Consider the following 21,745-nt stretch of genomic DNA (forward strand, 5'->3'; position numbering starts at 1 on the left):
AGAAGAACTGTAATATGATGAACAATTTACCACCGCCACAATGGGAATGGGGTGGTAGCATTATAAATGGGAACTACGAGAGGGCATTAATGTCAAGAGGCACTGCAGCGATGCCTCATTAAGATTAAGTCCCACATAAAGAATTCCAGGTTGGAAGCGAACAAAGTGTTCATTGGATGACCCACGCGAGTGTACTTTGGGAGGCGAGAATATTTCATTTTCTTCCGCAGTTGCTAGAAAAGGAAATGCAATCGACCATTTGGTCTCAGTTATTGTCCTTGAAGATATGATGTTAACGCGTAAAAGTTTCTTTGAGATACGATTCGCTCTCCTATTTCTATTGCTTGGGGAATTCTTAGAACTCCTTTGTTATTGGCGAGAGATAAAACTGTATCCATTAATGACTCTCATTAGAAGTTTGTATTCTGTATTTAAGTGATTTTGTTGAAAAATGGAAGACATTCGCTGTTACTCCAGTTATACAAACAAAACATTAATGCAAGAAGATTATTTACATCAAAAGAAGATCACAAAGTTATTCCGAAAGTCCCTCTTTCTGTTTATCTGTCTTAGGGAGCGAGTCGAGGTTTTATCTCCTTAAGTGTTCTGCTTTGAACTTCGTCCCACAGAGAATTGATTCCAATAGAACTTCTTTTCCATTTCCAACCGTATTCAGTTGGTCACCGCTCTAAAGTAGGAGGAACAGAGAATAAGAATAAAACCGCGTGACAGAAGAAATTGGACATTTTCTGCGATGCAAGAGAAAATGTCAATGATACCAGCGAACTGAGATGGTTTTATTTACTTCAATTTCGCCCACACGTTCACTGTGAGTCCACATGCCATACAAACAACGAAGACATTTGAACAAGGCTGGAATTTCTTTCTTTCTTTCTCTCTGTCTCTCTCTCTCTCTTTTGGAAAAGGTGTTCTTGGGGTTCAAGAAAATTTTTCTTTATGTTTTGAAACAAAAGGTGTCTAGATGAATTTGCATTTATCATCTAAAAAACTAAAAATATATTTATCAAATTTAAGAATCCCAACTTACATCTTGGAACTCAAATAATTCTATTCTTATTAGGTTTTAGCGTATATGCAATAATTTGCTTATTGTCTTCACCATGTCCGTCCGTCCGTCCGTTCCCATGTAGCAACTTGATTCCTAGCTGATATTTTAATAGAATTTTACATTTGGGCATTTTAAAAAAGGATTTGTTGATCAATCCTAAGTTTCATTAAAATCGGAACAATGAAAATCCGACAATTATTTTTTTTTTTCCGGTCCTCCTGTACTAGACTCCCAGTGGTGAATTTTCATGAATGGTTATATTTCAGACTTTTAGAAAGATTTTTAAAACCATGCCAAATTTCATTAAAATCGGACCAGTAGAATCCGGCAATTATGAAGCACTGGATATTATGTTTATTGCCATACACTGGTTGGAGGAATAAATGGGTAAGCAATGGAATCGTCCTTATAAGATAGGGACGATGCCATCTATGCTTCTGAGGACTTGCTGTGTAAAAAAGTCGTGTCGTCGGTTATTAGCTATCTACGACAGTCTGTTTATTTGACTAAATTTTCGTAGCTCATGCATAGATGAACCAATGTTTAAGGTTTGTTGCTTTGGAGTTAGTTGAGTTGGAGAAGAAATTGTAGCATAAAGAATGACCAGATAACATTTTGAGGCGAAATCGCAGATCTGCTTGATGTTGTTTTGCTTAAAATGGTTACATCCTGAGGTATGCACAGAGGTGTTCACAATGTTTTGAGTAATTTACCATTTAGTTCCTAAAGAACCGGCATCTAAGAAATTGCTCTGAACCCATTCAAGTTTCTTTGAATGAGTTATCCTGAAACAAATAGCCAATATGAGGTAAAACCAAAGCTTTGCCAGTCCACCCCTGTAACAAACATGAAAATATGGACAGGCTGACATTTGAGGTTAGAGCACGATCTTTAAACAAGTTGGTATGCAGAGGGCAAAGGGAGAAACCCTATGGGTAGCCACTACATGGAGAAACTGGATTCTTTCGATAGGTATCCTAATAATAAGGTAAATTAGTTTAATGTAAACTCCAGTGACCTTACGTGAGAGTCTTGGTCACTTAAGGTCAGAGAAGTTTACAAGAATATGACTATATGAATCCCACGAGGAAGGTAACTGTTAATATAGTTAAGAAGCGGATCTTGGGTCCTGGGTTTTAATGACTTAAATTTTCTTTTTTAATTTGAATCAAAACTGACATTTCTCTCTCTTTTCTTCCATTAAACTTCGCCAACTTCCCAAATACCCCACAGAACGAATCGTCTTATAAATGAGAAATACATACATTCACATAAAGAGTGGTAGATCGGAATGTAAATGCAGGCAGCGGACCATAAAACAAAGAGGGGCCATCTGCAGCGAACATTAAGGATAATCAGTACTTTATCACAAACAACTCCACAGATTGTAGCGCAAGAAATAAGGGAATGGCCATGAAATTAAGTGTGGTGCAATCCCGCCCTGGAAGCATAATATCACCATAAATGTATCATCCAGATAACACAGAAGCGAAATTGATTCTTTTAACGACTGCGGTCCACCTTTATTGCCATTTTCCAATGTACGAACACATAAAAGCCAGCCCAACTTATGCAATTAGACAGATGTTTAAGCTTCGAAACCCTTCTTTATTTCCTTAGAATTCAAGAAGCACAGACCGCGGTAATAAATGCCTTTTACTTAAAAGTTCCACCCAGAAATAGCCTTCCAATGCCCTGTAACGAAAGAAACAAAAACTATCATGAGACAATGGCAAGGATTTATTCCAATACTCGGAAATGTTGTAAATCCTAATGACTGGGGAACAGATTTAGGGTACTTAGGGAAGCGTTCAGCTCTACTCCTGGTTAATGTACATTATTAAGTAAGATTAATGAATATGTTGTGGATAATGTAAACATAATGCACCAGCTCTAAAGGCAGTTCCTTCATCTCCACACGATACAGAATGGTTATGGAAAATTCACCAGACAATACGCGAATCAATAGCTAAGCATCGATTGTTAAACTTCAATCATCAGCGAGTCCACAGTGTGTCCACAGTTCACTAACGACACTTTGATTGGCTGAGTTATTGGACTTTCAAATGAAGTCCTCGACTCGTGTGTCGCTATTGTAGCTGGATTGCAACACGTAGTCGCATTAATGGTTCCAGGTTGTATGCTACAAGAATATTGCAGTTAAAACTTTAAAAAAAACATGCAAACACAAAAAAAAGTATTTATTCTGCGCAGCAAACTTTATGGGAGTATCACGTGAACCGTTAACATGAAGTTGCACTTAGTAGATCACTTCCTGTAAATTTTTCATTCAAATCAGCCTTAAAACATTCTATGAGGAAAAATTCTGCGGATAAATACGGTAATTAGAAATTCAACATAATATTGTCCATCCTTCTGTTAAAATTGCAGTCTGCAATCGAATATCTGACGAAATCATGTTTGTTCTTGAATGACTTTAAAAACTTAATATTGATATGGGAATTTGCTTGAATATTCACCCACTATTTAGATTAGCAGTACTGCAGCACTGAAGAAGGACTGTTATTATCAATCCGAAACGTTTGAAGAACGTTTCGGATTGATATGGTTGTCGATCAGTTTTATTTTATCAGTTTCTTGGGATTCGTTTTTTCTGTTTTGACAGACGCGACTGGTTGATCAATGTGGGTATTGACTGACCTCCGTTAACGTTGATCCAGTGGATATGAAGACATTTGAAACCTATTCCTCTATATCCACCTTGTAGAGGATATACTGAACAATCTGTTTTGAATAATAAATAGAAATAAAGCAGAACTGTTCCCCTGGAATTCGCCACACCCAGGAACGGCCATCAGACTGGTAGAGTGCGAACCTCGACTCGTCTATAGGGGTAAACTTTTGTGGCCCAGGCAGCTAAATAGATTCGCAATAGAACTTGACATTTCTCTTTCAGATATGACCCTAAGTACTGATGAAACTAGTCTTCCCGTGCCTACTGTAACTAATAGTTATCGCTTCATTCATGATTTCATTATAACTAGTTGGAATCCTGATCTTAATAAACAAATAATAAAAATAATAACCTAGCAGCAATAAGCTTCACAAGAACATTTCCATGGAACTCCAGAAAGCCGCGATCCTGAAGACCTGTTGGATAGTTAGAGTTCCTCAACCAACAATAATAATAGTAACCGGATACAACCAACCATCCCATGCACTTGGTACCAGTACCCTTCGTGGAACAGAAAAAATCCCATAAAGGAGAAGGAGTTCATAAAAAAATATACAAATGATTGAGTCCATTTTAAAATATAAAAGAGCAACTGTATTCATTCTCGATAGATAATGATTCCTTTGCCTGACTGTTGGAAAAATAAAAACGAATTCCATCTTACAATGCACTTAACAATCTGGAAAGAATTCTCTATCGACTGAGCTGTTGATAAATATCCACTACACGCTGTTAATGAAAACAGGAGTTGCTATACGTTGCGAAAGCCAGTTGGTGTTTTCTTAAATGAAGCGAGTACTTTTTTTCCTTTAGAATTCTTGGGTTTTTTTTAAATGAGACCAAAAAAAATAAACTTAAAGCATTTTGGTGAGTTTTAATTGAGATTTCGGAAGTTGGCAATTAAAATTAATTGGAATTTGAATAAATTAGCGTTAGCAGAGCCAAGTGAATTCTCCAGGGATTGATTAGCTGCAGACGGAAAGCAATTAGACCGCGTACCCGATTCAACAAGGTTTTCAATTTAAAAGAAAAAAATTACTGAGCTCACAGTAACTGCTTGAACGCCCAAAATATGTCTGCCCATGCGTACTTCAAAAAAAAGGTACGTTAAGAAATGAAAGCAGTTTTATCTTAACACTTAAGGAATGCAGGATTGGAGTTTAGCCAACTTTCTTGATGACCTGGATGGCCAAACGATGTCGGTATGACCGAAACAGATGTCGCCACTCGTTTTCTTCTGATCGCTTTGTTTTTCTTCCCGACAAAGTCATTGGAAGCAATCCACTTTCTTTCTTTCTTCCTCATATCTTCCAACGGATGAAACGTGAGCAGCTTAAGTTTACAGTTTGAATACGTGGACGCCACCTGCTGGAGGGTATATAGATTTCCCGAGGCTGGAAAGCAATCTTCGAAATGCAACTGGAGGAAAAATTTAAATGCAACGTTCCAAGCCAATCAATAAGATAACGTCACTTGTCAAAGAAGTTTTGCCGGTTTCTTTCCTGTCATCTCTGTTTGTGTGCGCGTGACACTAAAAGATCGTTGTGTCATTGCAACCTTACGAGGCTTTCTTTGTTCCTTCACACCTGAAAAGTTCGGAATAAGTTCGAAACTTGAAGCGCTTATGCCACCTGGGAAAGACCTTATGTCGGAGAAGTATGCGAACGTATTACGTACACCGTCAGGAAGGAACTCATGGGACACCTCCAGTGATTGCAGGAAATTGTGAGTGGCTTAAGAAATATGCAAATATATTGGATTAAAGAAGCGATCAGCTGTTAGCCCAGAATTCATTTAGAATTGTGCAACTTTAATTAGCCACGTAGTACCAGGAAGGAATAGACCTTTGTTGAACCCCTAAAAATAATAAATAAATAAAATACATAAATAAAAGTAAACAATAAATGAAAGTCTGGAGATGACAGACCCTGGTGTCGCCTGTGTACTGCAGCCTACACGATTTCGATGACTGGCATTGTGTAAAGTACACCGATCGTTACACCTTCCATAATACAGCAGGATTATGAAAGCGTTGATTAACAGAATAATATTGGAACACCAAGTGCCTGGACAGAATATCGATCTCGACCCAATTGTAGATTTTTGGATGAACTGGAACCAAAATTCGGTGGAGTTCAGGAATATTTTAAAACAGGAGAGGATCATAATACAGTACAACCAGCTTTTCACCAAAAATTAGTAGAAAGTCTTCTGCATTAAAGCAGTCATTACGATTGAAGGTGGGCCGACACACTTAATGTCTATGAATGAATACGTTTTGTTCATAACTACATGTATTCCATGACCTTTGGTAGGCCACTGTAAATTTTCTATTCCTAACTCGTAAATCTTCCTATTATCATTCCTAAATGCCCTATACGACCTTGCTTTTCAAGTGAAGAGGGCTCTTGAAGTTCGGGTGAGAACCATGCCTGATCCAGTGGCAGATATGAACTTCTGTGATTGTTCCTATTTCATTTTAAGGCGACGATGTTAATGATCTTAGCAGGCGAGAGTATTAGCGGTTTTTAATTATATTCTTCAGATAGGTGTAAAGTCAGAAATGGGGTCCACCAAGGATCATTTCTTGGACCACAGTTGTTTCTGATTTTCATAAACGACATTGACGAAGGGAAAGAGGGCATGATGTCAAAATTTGCAGACGATATAAAGATTGGAACAGTCGTTAATGATCGGTTCCAAGCAGCGCTCCTTCAGGATGACTTGAACAGGCCTCAAGAATGGTCACAAAAGTGGCAGCTATGTGTTAATGCAGCAAAATGCAAGGTCTTTCTTGGGGAACAGCAACTCCAAAATAGCTTGCACGCTTCGTGGGAGTTGAATTAAAAACAGTAGAAGAAGAAAGGTATCTGGAAGTTACTATAGAGGCAGACATGAAGTTTTCTGAGCAGTTTAAACAGGAGGCTAGGAAAGCCCATGGGGTCCTATCGATGATTTATCAAACATTATCATGTAGAGATAGGGAAATCATAATTCCACTGCATAAGACGATTCTAAGACCGCATTACTGTGTCCAAGTATAGAGACCTCGTCTGCAAAAAGACATTGAGCTTTTTGAAAGGATCCGAAGACGGGCTACTCGCATGGTGAGATAGGCAAATGGTACGAAGAAAGACTTCAATAATGAGGGCTACAGAGCTTGCAACCAAGCACCTTACAGAGAACCTGATTGAGATTTTACAATGCTCTGAGAGGGGTTAGTAAAATCAATGAAGACGAAATTTTCACTGTTATAAAGACCTCCAAAACTGCAGCCATAAATTTAAATTACAGGGAAAGAGGTTTAAACTAGAGTGTAGAAAGTTTTCTTTCAGCCAACCAGTTGTTGATTATTGGAATAACTTGACTCCACAAGGTACTTAAGGCTGACAGTTTGAAGAAATTCAAAGGATGGTTACCTACGTGAGCAGGGAAGCCATAATTTGAATTTTCTTATTTATTTCACTTTACTTCTTTTGCTGGCCGGTACAGCAAATGCATGTTTCTTCTTTGCATTATATGACAAATATTTACATGAATACTTATACTTAACAAGAAAATGCATTTATGATCGAATCCTATGAAATCTAAGGAAAACGTTTCATAAAAAATATAAAATTTCTCGAAGTAATGTTAAATGAATTTATGGCATTGAAAGAAAATCGAAAATTAATATTTATCTCCCGTATTTTGAAAATTTGTGATGGTATTATCTGTTGAGCATTTCTCTATCTGACCGTGGACTTATTTTACAATTTTTTTGGTAAATGTAAGAAATAAGACACTACTATTGCAAGGATTGTTCAGTACAATAGGTTCCGTACATCAGACATATCGCAATCTGCAGACTGAAGGATCCAGATTGAAGGAGGTAGTGCCTAAGAACAGCTCTCAGGAGTATTGCAACGAAAGCCATATTGCTCCGCGTTTGCTTTCTGTAAATTGCATGTGTTCTGTGGTTGATTTTCTGTTTACTGGATGAAAAACTCGATTGTCTAGGAGATAAAACCATTCTACCCTCGCTTCAGACCGAATAAATCAGCCATGTTGGGAAAAAGGCCCATAAAAGTTCCTCTTATCTTCAACGACACTCGAACTCAGATCTTTTCCACCCAGAGTGATCATAGATAACTCAAACTTTTATGGTATCTTTGAAAAACAAGGTTAAGCCATCTTTACTAATCTGATCACTACAGTACTACTGGAAACCGAATAGTTAACGTTTTTATTTTTAAGTAAATTACTTGGATAATGATAAAAAAAAAAGAAAGATAAGTTTTCTTGCATCGGCCGGGAATCGAACCCGGGTCGCCCGCGTGGCAGGCGAGCATTCTACCACTGAACCACCGATGCTACACCGGCTTTACCACGATTATACTGTAAATATAAGTGGAATTATCATGGCCTGGAACTGGTTTTTGTGTCTATAGTCCACGTGTCTTCTAGACACGTGTCCACTTGCTTCTCCGTAAAGAACTGGAGCAGAACTCTCCAAAGTAGCCTCCGGTGGTTCGGGTTCGTTGGGCTATACTTAATTATTGGAAGTTTCTCAACACAAAACTTGAGATTAAAGTCAACTTTTGACATAAACCGGTATGTGAAGAAAAACCAGTACAGTTCAGAGATGACAAATATGAAATAAATTAGTCAAAATAATTTAAGTTATACAACTTTTGTATCAGAGAACTAAGAATTAAGAAACAAATATTAATTTTTCAATCTATTGGTAGTTTTGATATGCAGAAAATGGTCTTCAAGTTTTTGAAGACCATTTGACCTTGAAGAACCAAAAACTTGAAGACCATTTTCTTTTCTTCGGTTTCTTTTTGAATCTTCGGAAGAATAATCGGTTTTCTTATATGAGCGCCAGTAAACCATTAGGTTTTGTTGAAAATTAGGGTAGATAGGGCACGAATCATTTGCCTTTAAAATACAAATACTTTAAATAATACTTTATTAAATGTAAACTTACAAAACGTACATCAGAATTAGTAATTTCCTTTTAATTTAAACTTTTTTTGCGTCAAAGTTTCATTTATGCAAAATAATCAAATTAAAGGATAAAGTTGTCCAAATGATATTTGAAAAGTAAACTGTCTTTTAACTCTTCTCTTTATTCGCAAAAAGCCGTCCACTGCCTTAAACCAATGCCATGTGCACACGTAATTTAAAAGACTAAATACAAAATATCTGAATTATTGACTTAGATAAATAAATCGACCTTAAATCAATTATCTGGCTTATCATAAATTGAATTATAATTACAGCTTGTCTTAGGCAGCATAACAGCATTATTTACAAGTTTACAAGCCTCTTTCGTCTAGGTTTCGTTCTTGCAAAGTGGTATAATACAGTCTCACAATCAATGTCATTAGCCGTGAATCTTTCAATGGACAACAGAGCAAGTCCTTTCTTCTGCCATAGTTGATCTCAAATATGACTTAACAAGCTTAAGTCTTCTGAAAGAACGTTCAGCTGCAGCAGTGCTAATGGGCAATGTCATGTAAATTCTATACGTTGTTGAAAGATTAGGGTAGATAGGGCACGAATCATTTGCAATTAAGAACTTCAGTACATTGTTTATGGTCAGTTCATTGTCACTTGAATATTTGCTGCCCAACGTTTCTCTACAAAGATTTTTAAATGCCAAAAACTCTTGCACGAGTTCATCTTTACAATCAATGTCTTGTGGGTATTCATCTGCCAAAAACTCAATTCTACATAAATTATCATCTTCTTCAAAATATTTGGGGTCAAGACCTTTAAACTTTGTAGCTATATCTTTAAACTTTCAAATCTACTCTTAGTACTGTTTATAACGGAATCTAGTGATACCATAAAAGTTTCACAAATAAATTTCCTTCGATCTTTATTCGTCTGTCATCTTGAGCATATTAGGGTTACCCGCAATTGATGACATAAACCCGTATGTCTGTAAATTGTGTGGTTCTTGGTCGATTTGCCTGTTTTGCTGGACAAAAAACCCCCAAATTCTGTGGATAAAAAACCTTGCTATCTACGCCTGAGACCCACTAACTTAAAGTGAAAAAAAGCCCATTAAAGTTCCTCGCGTCATCCGAACCCGGGCCTTTTCCACCCAGTGTAGGGAGGACGGTGACGGTACCACTGTGCTACCGCGCAGACAGGGAAATTGTGCAGGCTTAAGATAGTAGTTTACCGTTGCCTTCCGGGCCTGGTTTGTAGTGGGGATATAGGCCAACTTATATGTTGTATAGCCCTCGCGGCAGCACAGTTGATAGACTCGCCTTCCTTCCCACACTGGGTACCTGCTCGACCTTTATGCAATCTACAAGGGGCTCTGCTATCGACTTCAAAAAGGTATTCCTCCAACGATCCTGGATATAGAACTCTCACTAATTACGGATGTAAAGCGGGAGAAATCTTGTGGTCTCAATGAACTCAATATGTGACAGACCAGATAGAATACTTCCACCGTAGTTGTGGTAACCCGAAGTTTTTTTTCTAAGGTAACCTCTGCGACCACTAAAAAGAACGCCCAATGGTTCTCCCTCAGCCTCGAATCTTCCTTTCTCATTACCGGGCACGGTTCTCTAAAGGAGAAACTGCATACGCCGGGACTCATTGACACTCTCTATTGCTTTAAACACTTGCTTTTGGAGTGTGTACATTACCATGACATCAGAAACCGTCTCCAAAACAAGATCCAGGAGACTGGGTACTGTTCTTCACAGAGATACGAGGCGGAGATGAACTCACGTTAGGAGCCGCCCCTTACAAAAACATGTCTACAACACACACCGGGTGGAAGAGACCCAAGTTCGAATCTCGTCGACGAAGTAAGGAATTTTTGTGGGCCTTTTTCACAAAGTGGCTGAGTTAGTTGCTCTCAAGAGAACGTAGGGTGGATAAAAAACCCGTTTTTTTCCTGGAAACTTGGGTTTCTCATCCCTCAAACAGACAAACCGACTACAGAACACACGCAATTTACAGACAGTATATACGTCGCAATATGGCCTAAGTCACTAATGCATCTAAAGCCCTACAACTATTTCTATAAAACATAATAAACTGGTGTGATCAAGATTCTATCCAGTGGTAGTCTCACACGCACATATCACTGCGCACGATTGATTTCAAGTATTTTTTCCTTTTAATTTTATCCTTTTTATTAAAGCCAGTTTAATCTAGAAATGTGCTTTTAAATGTTTAAAAAACTTTTTAAATTTTCAAACAGAATTCACCCTTCTTTTTGGTTTAAGTGAACTCGGATGTTAACATTGATTTCCTCTTCAAAATTTCTCTTTAGCTTATTTTTACGTGGACATTTTATCTCCACTAAAGGAACTTCTTTTCCCCTTTATTAGATGTAATAGTGTTTGTATTGTCCGATTAAACCTCTTGCGTGTCTGGCTTTCCTTTGAGAATGACACGCAGAACCGGTGGCAGACAGTAAACTTCGTTTATTTTTAATGATATCCCGAGGAAAAAAACGTACCTATAAAAGCTTCAAGCCATTGAAGTTGTAAGCTACTTGAATGATTTAAAACCTAATGTAATTGTCCTTTCAAAATTGCTCGAGTTGTGTTTGAACACGTCTTGATATTTTTAAAGGTTAATAACTTACACAATCCATAGTCAAGAAAGTAAGGTCAAGGCAAGAGAGAGATCCAATTAGCCCGTAAACATTAATGAACCAAGGTTCCATGATTGTTTACAATTTACTTCAATGATTTTTACAGATCAACGAACAACTGTCATTGAGTCCTGCTAACCTTATGCATCTCTTTGAGTTTAATCTTTCGGAAAACATTAGCCGTGGCATTTAATAAAAAATAAATGGGTTAGCCTTTATTGAAAACTGTAGAAAGAACTGAAAAGGTAAGAAATGTGGCATCCATGATTAAGTCAGAAATAATTATTTCTGTTAAACACACGAGTAACAAAGGCCACGCATGAGAATTCAACTCTGGTTTATCAATAAGATTAATCGTTGTTCCCTAAATAAAATGAAAAACAATGACTATTGGGTATTTGACTGTACTCAGAACTTTAGAATATCTCTTAATAACGCCTTCATTTGGAGTAATCACGCACCCGAGGCTTCTAACAGGATACATAATACTAGAATAAGTTAAAATTATTAAAATCCTTGCCAAGGAGCACCACTCGTCTTCCTGTTAATGTTTCCTCAGCTTGATTACACTGTCTTAGTAATGACTTCACTGGGGAACTTAGAAATTGCAAGCGTTAACTTCTCGTGCACCTTTTGTGTTCGATGTGAGAAGAGATGAACACATTACTCCTTACTTTACGATGCCCAGAACAGAAGAAAGTGCTTTCTTCGCTCTCTTATATTTTCTGTCTTAACAGAGAATATTTCCCTTTATTTATATCGATTTTAATCTTTGCAATTTGTTCGCTGGACTCATCTAAATGACTTGTGTATTCCCTCTTGTATATATATTGCTTTTTAAATTTATTTGCTGGTAATAATTTACACAGACGCCTGTTAAGACTACAATTTAGCAGTCAGGGGCTCGAACCCCGGTCTACTCAAAGAGTATATGCTACTGCACTTTCACCCTTGACCACTCGGCCACTATGTGGTATAAAAAATGATCGCGTGGGTAGCACAGTTGGCACGATATCCGTCCTCCCACACTGAATTTTTATAGGCAACGAAAAAAAAAAACAGAATGCTTTGCATCGGCCGGGAATCGAACCCGGGCCGCCCGCGTGGCAGGCGAGCATTCTACCACTGAACCACCGATGCTGTAGAAGAAAAAGGCTTGATTTTCCTCTAAAGATAAGTGGAATTATCGTGACCTAAAACTAGTTTTTATGTCAATATTTCACTTGTCTTTTTACCACATGTCCACTTGCTTCTCCATAAAGAAGCAAGTGGACATGTGGTAAAAAGTTGAGTTCTGCTCTACCACATGTGGTAAACATGTGGTAGAGCAGAACTCAACAAAGTAGCCTCCGGTGGTTCGGGTTCATTGCGCGGCTCTTAATTATTGGAAGTTTCTTTAGACAAAATTTGAGATGAAAGTCAACTTTGGCTTGAAGAGGTAATGTTAAAAAGAACCAGCAGAGTTCAGAGATGATAAAAATGAAATAAATTAGTTAAAATAATTTAAGTTAAAAAAAAACTCTTATATTAGAGAAATAAAATTAAACTAAAAGCAAATATTAGTTTGTCAATCTGTTGGTAGTTTCGAGAGTTCGCTAACGATCGTTAATATAAAGGTTTTTCCCACACCACACGGAGGAATGGCACACCGCTGTGTTACCAGGCGACACTAGTTGGTATATGACTCTCATCAACCGGTGCAATACCACCACTTTGCATATTAGAGGCTGGAAGTGGTGGAACCAATGTTCAGTTTCCAGAGTTAAGCACCGCTCAACACTTCCCCATCTCTTCCATCATGCAGTATGATTGATGACTTTTGAGGTCATGATGAACACCATGACGAGATCCAATCTTTCTTACATTTCGAGGGTACAACTCTAAAACAGTGTTCGCAGGTCGGTCGGTAGTTAGTACACCGGACCTAGCCTATTGGTAACTCTATAGGAGGCTTCCGAATTAGCTAGTGTATAATCTTGCTACTTCTATTCTGCCAGATAGTGACTGGCTTCCGTTTTATAGTCACACAGACCCAGCTGGTCGAGTTGCTGAGGCTTTTGCAATTACTAATGACCTTGCACGATTGTTCATTTACCTGATAGAATACCGGCAACTCGCTCGATCTTTTTCTCACAAACAACCCTTCTAAGTATACGGTTCAAGGGAGAGGTCTTTTAGGCCTCTCCCTTGATTGTCTCTTCTCCAATGGAGCCTTTATCTCATGGCTATTCCTAACCTCGTGTTGTATGGCATTACAAGAATGCAAAATGGGATGACCTGCGAGATTTATTTTCTTCTTTTCCTTAGTCGGATTACTGTTTCAAAAGTTCTGATGTCAACGTTTGCTCAGATCGTGTCAGTGAAATTATTCTTGCAGGAATGGAATCCTTTATCTCACACTCCACTTTAAAATCTCGTTCTTTATCTAAATCTTGGTTTTCCAATAAATGTGCTAAGGCTGTTCAAGAGAAGAATGTTGCATATCGTAATTGGCTTGTTTCCAATTCTCCAGTTGTTTCGTTTTCTGCCTACACCAAAGCTGGCAACAATTGTAAAGCAGTTATTAATCAGTCCAAAGTAGAATTTGAACAGGCTAAGAGTAGAAAACTTGCTTCTTATCCTAATGGTAGCCGAGAATTCTCGTCTCTTGCCAAAGCTATTGGCCGCAACTTTTGCCGGCGCCTCCGTAGCCAGGTGGGAAGGAGCAGCAGTGCGTAGCACACGCTTCTTGATTAGACCGGGGTTCGAGGCCGTGACCACCAAATACGGAGGATGCGGAAAGGTCAGGGAATGACCACCGCATATCCCCCGAGCAATATGGCCTTAGTTGCTAATGCTCCTAAAAACCAAATAATAAACAGCAACTTTTGCCCATCTCTGCTCCCGCTTCTGTTAAAACCATATGGTTCTATTGTCATTCAGCCAAGTATAAAGCTAACCTAATAGCATCCCATTTTCATTCCAAATCATCACACGCTCCATTCACTGCCTCTTGTGGTCTTCCGTCAAAAAGGATGTCAGGATTTTAACGGATCTTGATGCTAAGAAAGCTCCAGGTCCTGATGGTATTTCTCCGCTTTTTCTCAAAACCTGTGCTCCTGAACTTACTCCTGTTCTTTGCCGCCTTTTTTTCACTTTTTTATGCCAAAGGTGTTTTTCCTTCTGTTTGGAAATTTGCTCATATCTGGCCAGTTCCTAAAAAGGGTGACAAATCCCTCCCGTCCAATTATCGTCCCATTGCAATTACTTCTACTCTTTCTAAAGTAATGGAGAAATCAATTAACCCTCACATCTTAAACTACGTAGAAACCTTCCGTCTGATCAACGATCGCCAGAATGGATTCAGTCAGTGTCGATCCACTGGTGATATTCTGGCTTATGTTACCCATTTATGGACAATTTCAATGGAAAAAATCTGGTGAAACACAAGCAGTTGCTCTTGACATCTCAAAGGCTTTCGATTGTATTTGGCATAAAGGTCTTTTAAACAAACTTCCATCTTATGGTTTCCCAACTGTTTTTTGTAATCCAGTTTTCTCTCCGACTGCTCACGGAGGGTGATGATAGATGGTTCTCTGTCTTCTAACTTCTCCACTAATGCTAGTGTCCCCCCAAGATTCAGTTCTTCCCCCTTTCCTCTTATATATTAATGATCTTCCTCCATTGACCGGAAATCCTATCCATAATTTTGCTGATGATAGAACATTGCATTCCACTTTCCAGTTTGAGAAACCTGCTCATTCTGCTTCAACTTTTCGAATATCCGCTACCAATTCCTTAAATGCCGATCTCCAAGTAATCTTCCAGTGGGCAAAGACAATTCAGTTGATTTCAATCGTATCTTGCCATATGTCTCGCATATGTCTCGCAAAAAGGATTATTCTGTTATATCTCTCTATGATATATCTCTTTTGGGGATTACCCTGACTTCTAATCCCTCTTGGCACAAGCACATTACAAATATTACTTCATCTGCATCTGAAAAACTTGGTTTTGTCTTTCGCTGTCGGCGTTACTTTTCTTCCAAAAAGCTGTTCATTCTTTACAAATCGCAAATCCGCTCTGCCATGAAATATTGTTCCCACGTCTGGGGCGGTGCCCCCAAAACCTCTCTGAGGCTTCTAGATTCCATTCAGAAGAGGGCAGTTAGGTTAATCAATGACTCCTCTCTAACAGAGTCTCTCCACTCGCTGTCTTATAGACGTACTGTTTCTGCTGCATGCCTCTAACATAAGCCAGATTGACAAATGGATCGACACTGACTGAATCCATACTGGCGACCGTTTCTACAGATAAGTATCTGTAGAAACGATCCATGATAGAAACTTCCATGGGCACTGTTCTTCTGAATTGGCTCCTATAATTCTCGCAACCGGTCAACATCCATTTACTGTCCAACTTCAAACTCACATAACCAACTTTTCATCTTCCTTGTTTATTCATTCAACTGCCGTTTTCTGGAACAACCTTCCTTCACGTATTTCCTGAAAATTACAGTCTACAGAAATTCAAGTCCAGTGTCAACAAATATCTTCTCAACCTCCAACCCATGCACGGTACAAAGTACTCTAATATAGGTTCTAATAACTTCGTGTTTGGGGTTTTCATTAAAAAAAATAAAATTTTAAGTAGGGGGAGGGGAAATACTTAGTATTTTGCATCGGCCGGGAACCGAACCCGGGCCGTTTACTTCTATGATTAAGTCAGATATAATTTGCGTTAAATACACGAATATATTAAAACAAAGGCTGTGATAATTCAAATGTGAATATCAATAAGATTAATTGTAGTTCCCTACCTTAAATGAAAAATAATGACTACTGAATATTTGACTGTACGCAGAAATTTAGAACATCTCTTAATAATGTCTTCATTTGGATTAATCACGCACCCGAGGCTTCTAATAGGATACTAGAATAATTTAAAATTATTTAATGTTTCTTCAGCTTCGTTACGCTGTCTTAGTAATGACTTAGAAATTGCAAGCGTTAACTTCTCGTGCACCTTTTGTATTAGATGTGAGAAGAGAGAACACATTACTCCTTACTTTATGATGCCCAGAACAGAAGAAAGTGTGCTTTCTTCGCTCTCTTATATTTTCTATCTTAACAGAGAAAATTTCCATTTATTTATATCGATTTTAATCTTTGCAATTTGTTCGCTGGACTCATCTAAATGACTTGTGTATTCCCTCTTGTATATACTGTATATTGCTTATTAAATTTATTTGCTGGTAATAATTTACACAGACGCCTGTGAAGACTACAATTTAGCAGTCAGGGGCTCGAACCCCGGTCTACTCAAAGAGTATATGCTACTGCACTTTCGCCCTTGACCACTCGGCCACTATGTGGTAGAAAAAATGATCTCGTGGGTAGCACAGTTGGCACGATATCCGTCCTCCCACACTGAATTTTTTTAGGCAACGAAAAAAAAAAAAAACAGTACGTTTTGCTTCGGCCGGGAATCGAACCCGGGCCGCCCGCGTGGCAGGCGAGCATTCTACCACTGAACCACCGATTCTGTGAAAGAAATGGCTTGATTTTCCTCTAAAGATAAGTGGAATTATCGTGACCTAAAACTAGTTTTTATGTCTATATTTCACGTCTTTTTACCACATGTCCACTTGCTTCTCCATAAAGAAGTGGAGCAGAACTCAACAAAGTAGGCTCCGCTGGTTCGGGTTCATTGCGTTGCTCTTAATTATTGGAAGTTTCTTTAGACAAAATTTGAGATGAAAGTCAACTTTGGCTTGAAGAGGTAATGTGAAAAAGAACCAGCAGAGTTCAGAGATGATAAATATGAAATAAATTAGTTAAAATAATTTAAGTTAAAAAAACTCTTATATTATAGAAATAAAATAAAACTAAAAGCAAATATTAGTTTGTCAATCTGTTGGTAGTTTCGAGAGTTCGCTAACGATCGTTAATATAAAAGTTTTTCCCACACCACACGGAGGAATGGCACACCGCTGTGTTACCATGCGATACTAGTTGGTATATGACTCTCATCAACCGGTGCAATACCACCACTTTGCTTATTAGAGGCTGGAAGTGGTGGAACCAATGTTCAGTTTCCAGAGTTAAGCACCGCTCAACACTTCCCCATCTCTTCCATCATGCAGTATGATTGATGACTTTTGAGGTCATGATGAACACCATGACGAGATCCAATCTTTCTTACATTTCGAGGGTACAACTCTAAAACAGTGTTCGCAGGTCGGTCGGTAGTTAGTACACCGGACCTAGCCTATTGGTAACTCTATAGGAGGCTTCCGAATTAGCTAGTGTATAATCTTGCTACTTCTACTCTGCCAGATAGTGACTGGCTTCCGTTTTATAGTCACACAGACCCACCTGGTCGAGATGCTGAGGCTTTTGCAATTACTAATGACCTTGCACGATTGTTCATTTACCTGATAGAATACCGGCAACTCACTCGATCTTTTTCTCACAAACAACCCTTCTAAGTACACAATCGAAGTGTGTGGTGCTTTAGGCACCTCAGATCACAACTGGGTGATTGTCTCTTCTCCAATGGAGCCAGCCATTATCTCATGGCTATTCGCAACCACGTATTGTTTGGAATTACAAGAATGCAAAATGGGATGACCTGCGCAACTTCTTTTCTTCTTTTCCTTGGTCGGATTACTGTTTCAAAACTTCTGATGTCAACGTTTGCTCAGATCGTGTCAGTGAAATTATTCTTGCAGGAATGGAATCCTTTATCCCACACTCCACTTTAAAATCTCGTCCTTTATCTAAACCTTGGTTTTCCAATAAATGTGCTAAGGCTGTTCAAGAGAAGAATGTTGCATATCGTAATTGGCTTGTTTCCAATTCTTCAATTTCATTTTCTGCCTACACCAAAGCTCGCAACAATTGTAAAGCAGTTATTAATCAGTCCAAACTAGAGTTTGAACAGGCTAAGAGTAGAAAACTTGCTTCTTGTCCTAATGGTAGCCGAGCATTCTGGTCTCTTGCCAAAGCTATTGGCCGCAACTTTTGCCGGCGCCTCCGTAGCCAAGTGGGCAGGAGCAGCAGTGCGTGGCACACGCTTCGTGATTAGACCGGGGTTCGAGGCCGTGACCACCAAATACGGAGGATGCGGAAAGGTCAGGGAATGACCACCGCATATCCCTGGAGCAATATGGCCTTAGTTGCTAATGTTCCTAAAAAACAAATAACAAACAGCAACTTTTGTTCATCTCTGCCTCCGCTTCTGTTAACCATATGGTTCTATTGTCACTTCAGCCAAGTATAAAGCTAACCTAATAGCATCCCATTTTCATTCCAAATATCACACGCTCCATTCAATGCCTCTTGTGGTCTTCCGTCAAAAAGAATGTCAGGATTTTGACGGATCTTGATGCTAAGAAAGCTCCAGGTTCTGATGGTATTTCTCCACGTGCTCTCAAAACCTGTGCTCCTGAACTAACTCCTGTTCTTTGCCGCCTTTTTTCACTTTCTTATTCCAAAGGTGTTTTTCCTTATTCTTGGAAATTTGCTCATATCCAGCCAGTTCCTAAAAAGGGTGACAAATCCCTCCCGTCCAATTATCGTTCCATTGCAATCACTTCTACTCTTTCTAAAGTAATGGAGAAATTATTTAAATGCAAACTCTTAAACTACGTAGAAACCTTCCGTCGGATCAACGATCGCCAGTATGGATTCCGTCTGTGTCGATCCACTGGTGATATTGTAGCTTATGTTACCCATTTATGGACTAATTCAATGGAAAAAATCTGGTGAAACACAAGCAGTTGCTCTTGACATCTCAAAGGCTTTCGATTGTGTTTGGCATAAAGGTCTTTTAAACAAGCTTCCATCTTATGGTTTCCCAACTGTTTTTTGTAATTGGTTATTCAGTTTTCTCTCCAACCGCTCACTGAGGGTGATGATAGATGGTTCTCTGCCTTCTAACTTCTCCACTAATGCTAGTGTCCCCCCAAGATTAAGTTCTTCCCCTTTCCTCTTATATATTAATGATCTTCCTCCATTGACCGGAAATCCTATCCATAATTTTGCTGATGATAGAACATTGCATTCCACTTTCCAGTTTGAGAAACCTGCTCATTCTGCTTCAACTTTTCGAATATCCGCTACCAATTCCTTAAATGCTGATCTCCATGTAATCTTCCAGTGGGCAAAGACAATTCAGTTGATTTCAATCCTACTAAACTCAGTCTTGCCTTATGTCTCGCAAAAAGAATTCTTCTGTTATATTGGGGATTTGGGGATCTCTTTTGGGGATTACCCTGACTTCTAATCCCTCTTGGAACAAGCACATTACAAATATTGCTTCCTCTGCACCTAAAAAACTTGGTTTTGTCTTTCGCTGTCGGCGTTACTTTTCTTCCAAACAGCTGCTCACTCTGTACAAATTACAAATCCGCTCTGCCATGGAATATTGTTCTCACATCTGGGGCGGTGTCCCCAAAACCTCTCTGAGGCTTCTAGATTCCATTCAGAAGAGGGCAGTTAGGTTAATTAATGATTCATCTCTAACAGAGTCTCTCCACTCGCTGTCTCATAGACGTACTGTTTCTGCTGCATGCCTCTAACATAAGCCAGATTCACAAGTGAATCGACTCTGACTGAATCCATACTGGCAATCGTTTCTACAGATACTTCCATGGGCATTGTTCTTCTGAATTGGTTTCTATAATTCTCGCAACCGGTCAACATCCTTTTACTGTCATCTTCAAACTCACATAACCAACTTTTCATCTTCCTTGTTTATTCATTCAACTGCCGTTTTCTGGAACAACCTTCCTTCACACGTATTTCCTGAAAATTACAGTCTACAGAAGTTCAAGTCCAATGTCAACAAATATCTTCTCAACCTCCAACTCATGCACGGTACTAAGTACTGTAATATAGGTTCTAATACCTCTCGTGTTTGGGGTTCACATAAAAAAAAAATTTAAGTAGGGAGGAGGGGAAATACTTAGTATTTTGCATCGGCCGGGAACCGAACCCGGGCCGTCTACTTCTATGATTAAGTCAGATATAATTTGCGTTAAATACACGAATATATTAAAACAAAGGCTGTGATAATTCAAATGTGAATATCAATAAGATTAATTGTAGTTCCCTACCTAAAATGAAAAATAATGACTACTGAATATTTGACTGTACGCAGAAATTTAGAACATCTCTTAATAATGTCTTCATTTGGATTAATCACGCACCCGAGGCTTCTAATAGGATACTAGAATAATTTAAAATTATTTAATGTTTCTTCAGCTTCGTTACGCTGTCTTAGTAATGACTTAGAAATTGCAAGCGTTAACTTCTCGTGCACCTTTTGTGTTAGATGTGAGAAGAGATGAACACAATACTCCTTATTTTATGATACCCAGAACAGAAGAAAGTGCTTTCTTCGATCTTTTATATTTTCTGTCCTAACAGAGAAAATTCGCCTTTATTTATATATAAATTTTAATCTTTGCAATTTGTTCGGTGGATTCATCTAAATGATTTCTATATTCGTTTTGTATATAAATTGCTTTTTAAATTTATTTTCTTCTTAAATACCGATTTAAATAACTGTTTCTACTGCCTGTTGTGTTTTGCTTTTGTGCTATTTAAGCCATCTCTTCATTCGCATAAAGTGGAAGAATTCGTTTATAATTTTCCACAGTCTAAAATTTATTTACCGAAATATAAATGGGTTAGATGGGTTTGGTAAAATTTTTACTGCCTTTCACTGTAATTCTGTGCATATATTCCTCTAAGAAATGAACCTTCTTACCAAATAAAAGTACGTAGTCCAATTTCGAAGACGTTTGGTTACTGCTCCAGTTCTTTATGCAAGTGGACACGTGGCTAGAAGATACGTGGAATATAAAGAGAGAGAAACCAGTTTCAGCGTCATGATAATTCCATTTATCTTTACAGTACAATGAAGCTTTAAGGAAACGTTTTTCAATTCAAGCATCGCATCGGTGGTTCAGTGGTAGAATGCTCGCCTGCCACGCGGGCGGCCCGGGTTCGATTCCCGGCCGATGCAGAATTATTTTATTTCCCCCAACTACAAATTTTATTTTTATCATGACAAAAGAAATTTACTCAAAAATAATTCAACATTATATTTTAGCCAGTGTATTGTAAAGCGTGATGATCAACCTTGTTCTTCGATGGTACCATAAACGTTTTTAGTTATTCGAGTTATCTCTGATCACTATTAAAGTGTGAAACTCCAGTTAGTTATACTAATGCATTAAGTATACTTATTTAGTGAATTAACATAAAAGTCGTAAAAGCTAAATAATTTAATTTCTTCGGTGGAGGGCGTTTGGCTTATTATTTAGCCACAATTCAGATATTCGAAAAATGTGGACTTCTGATGAACTTCTTGATAA

General features: G+C 38.4%; 1 protein-coding gene and 4 non-coding genes across 6 annotated transcripts in view; 1 reads left to right on the forward strand and 4 right to left on the reverse strand.

Annotated features, from left to right (window-relative positions):
* The window catches only part of LOC150077105 (regulator of G protein signaling 7-like), a 154,381-nt gene that overhangs the window by 48,540 nt on the left and 84,096 nt on the right, over positions 1–21,745 (reverse strand). The window lies entirely within an intron of this gene.
* On the reverse strand, positions 8,047–8,117 carry TRNAG-GCC (transfer RNA glycine (anticodon GCC)). Its single transcript has one exon. It is a non-coding gene; the product is annotated as a tRNA-Gly (tRNA).
* On the reverse strand, positions 12,449–12,519 carry TRNAG-GCC (transfer RNA glycine (anticodon GCC)). Its single transcript has one exon. It is a non-coding gene; the product is annotated as a tRNA-Gly (tRNA).
* On the reverse strand, positions 16,832–16,902 carry TRNAG-GCC (transfer RNA glycine (anticodon GCC)). The gene has a single exon. It is a non-coding gene; the product is annotated as a tRNA-Gly (tRNA).
* TRNAG-GCC (transfer RNA glycine (anticodon GCC)) lies at positions 21,323–21,393 on the forward strand. The gene has a single exon. It is a non-coding gene; the product is annotated as a tRNA-Gly (tRNA).

Source organism: Mastigoproctus giganteus, chromosome 12 (genome assembly GCF_048544385.1).
Source record: "Mastigoproctus giganteus isolate SK-2022 chromosome 12, ASM4854438v1, whole genome shotgun sequence".
In the NCBI taxonomy this organism is placed as follows: Eukaryota; Metazoa; Arthropoda; class Arachnida; order Uropygi; family Thelyphonidae; genus Mastigoproctus; species Mastigoproctus giganteus.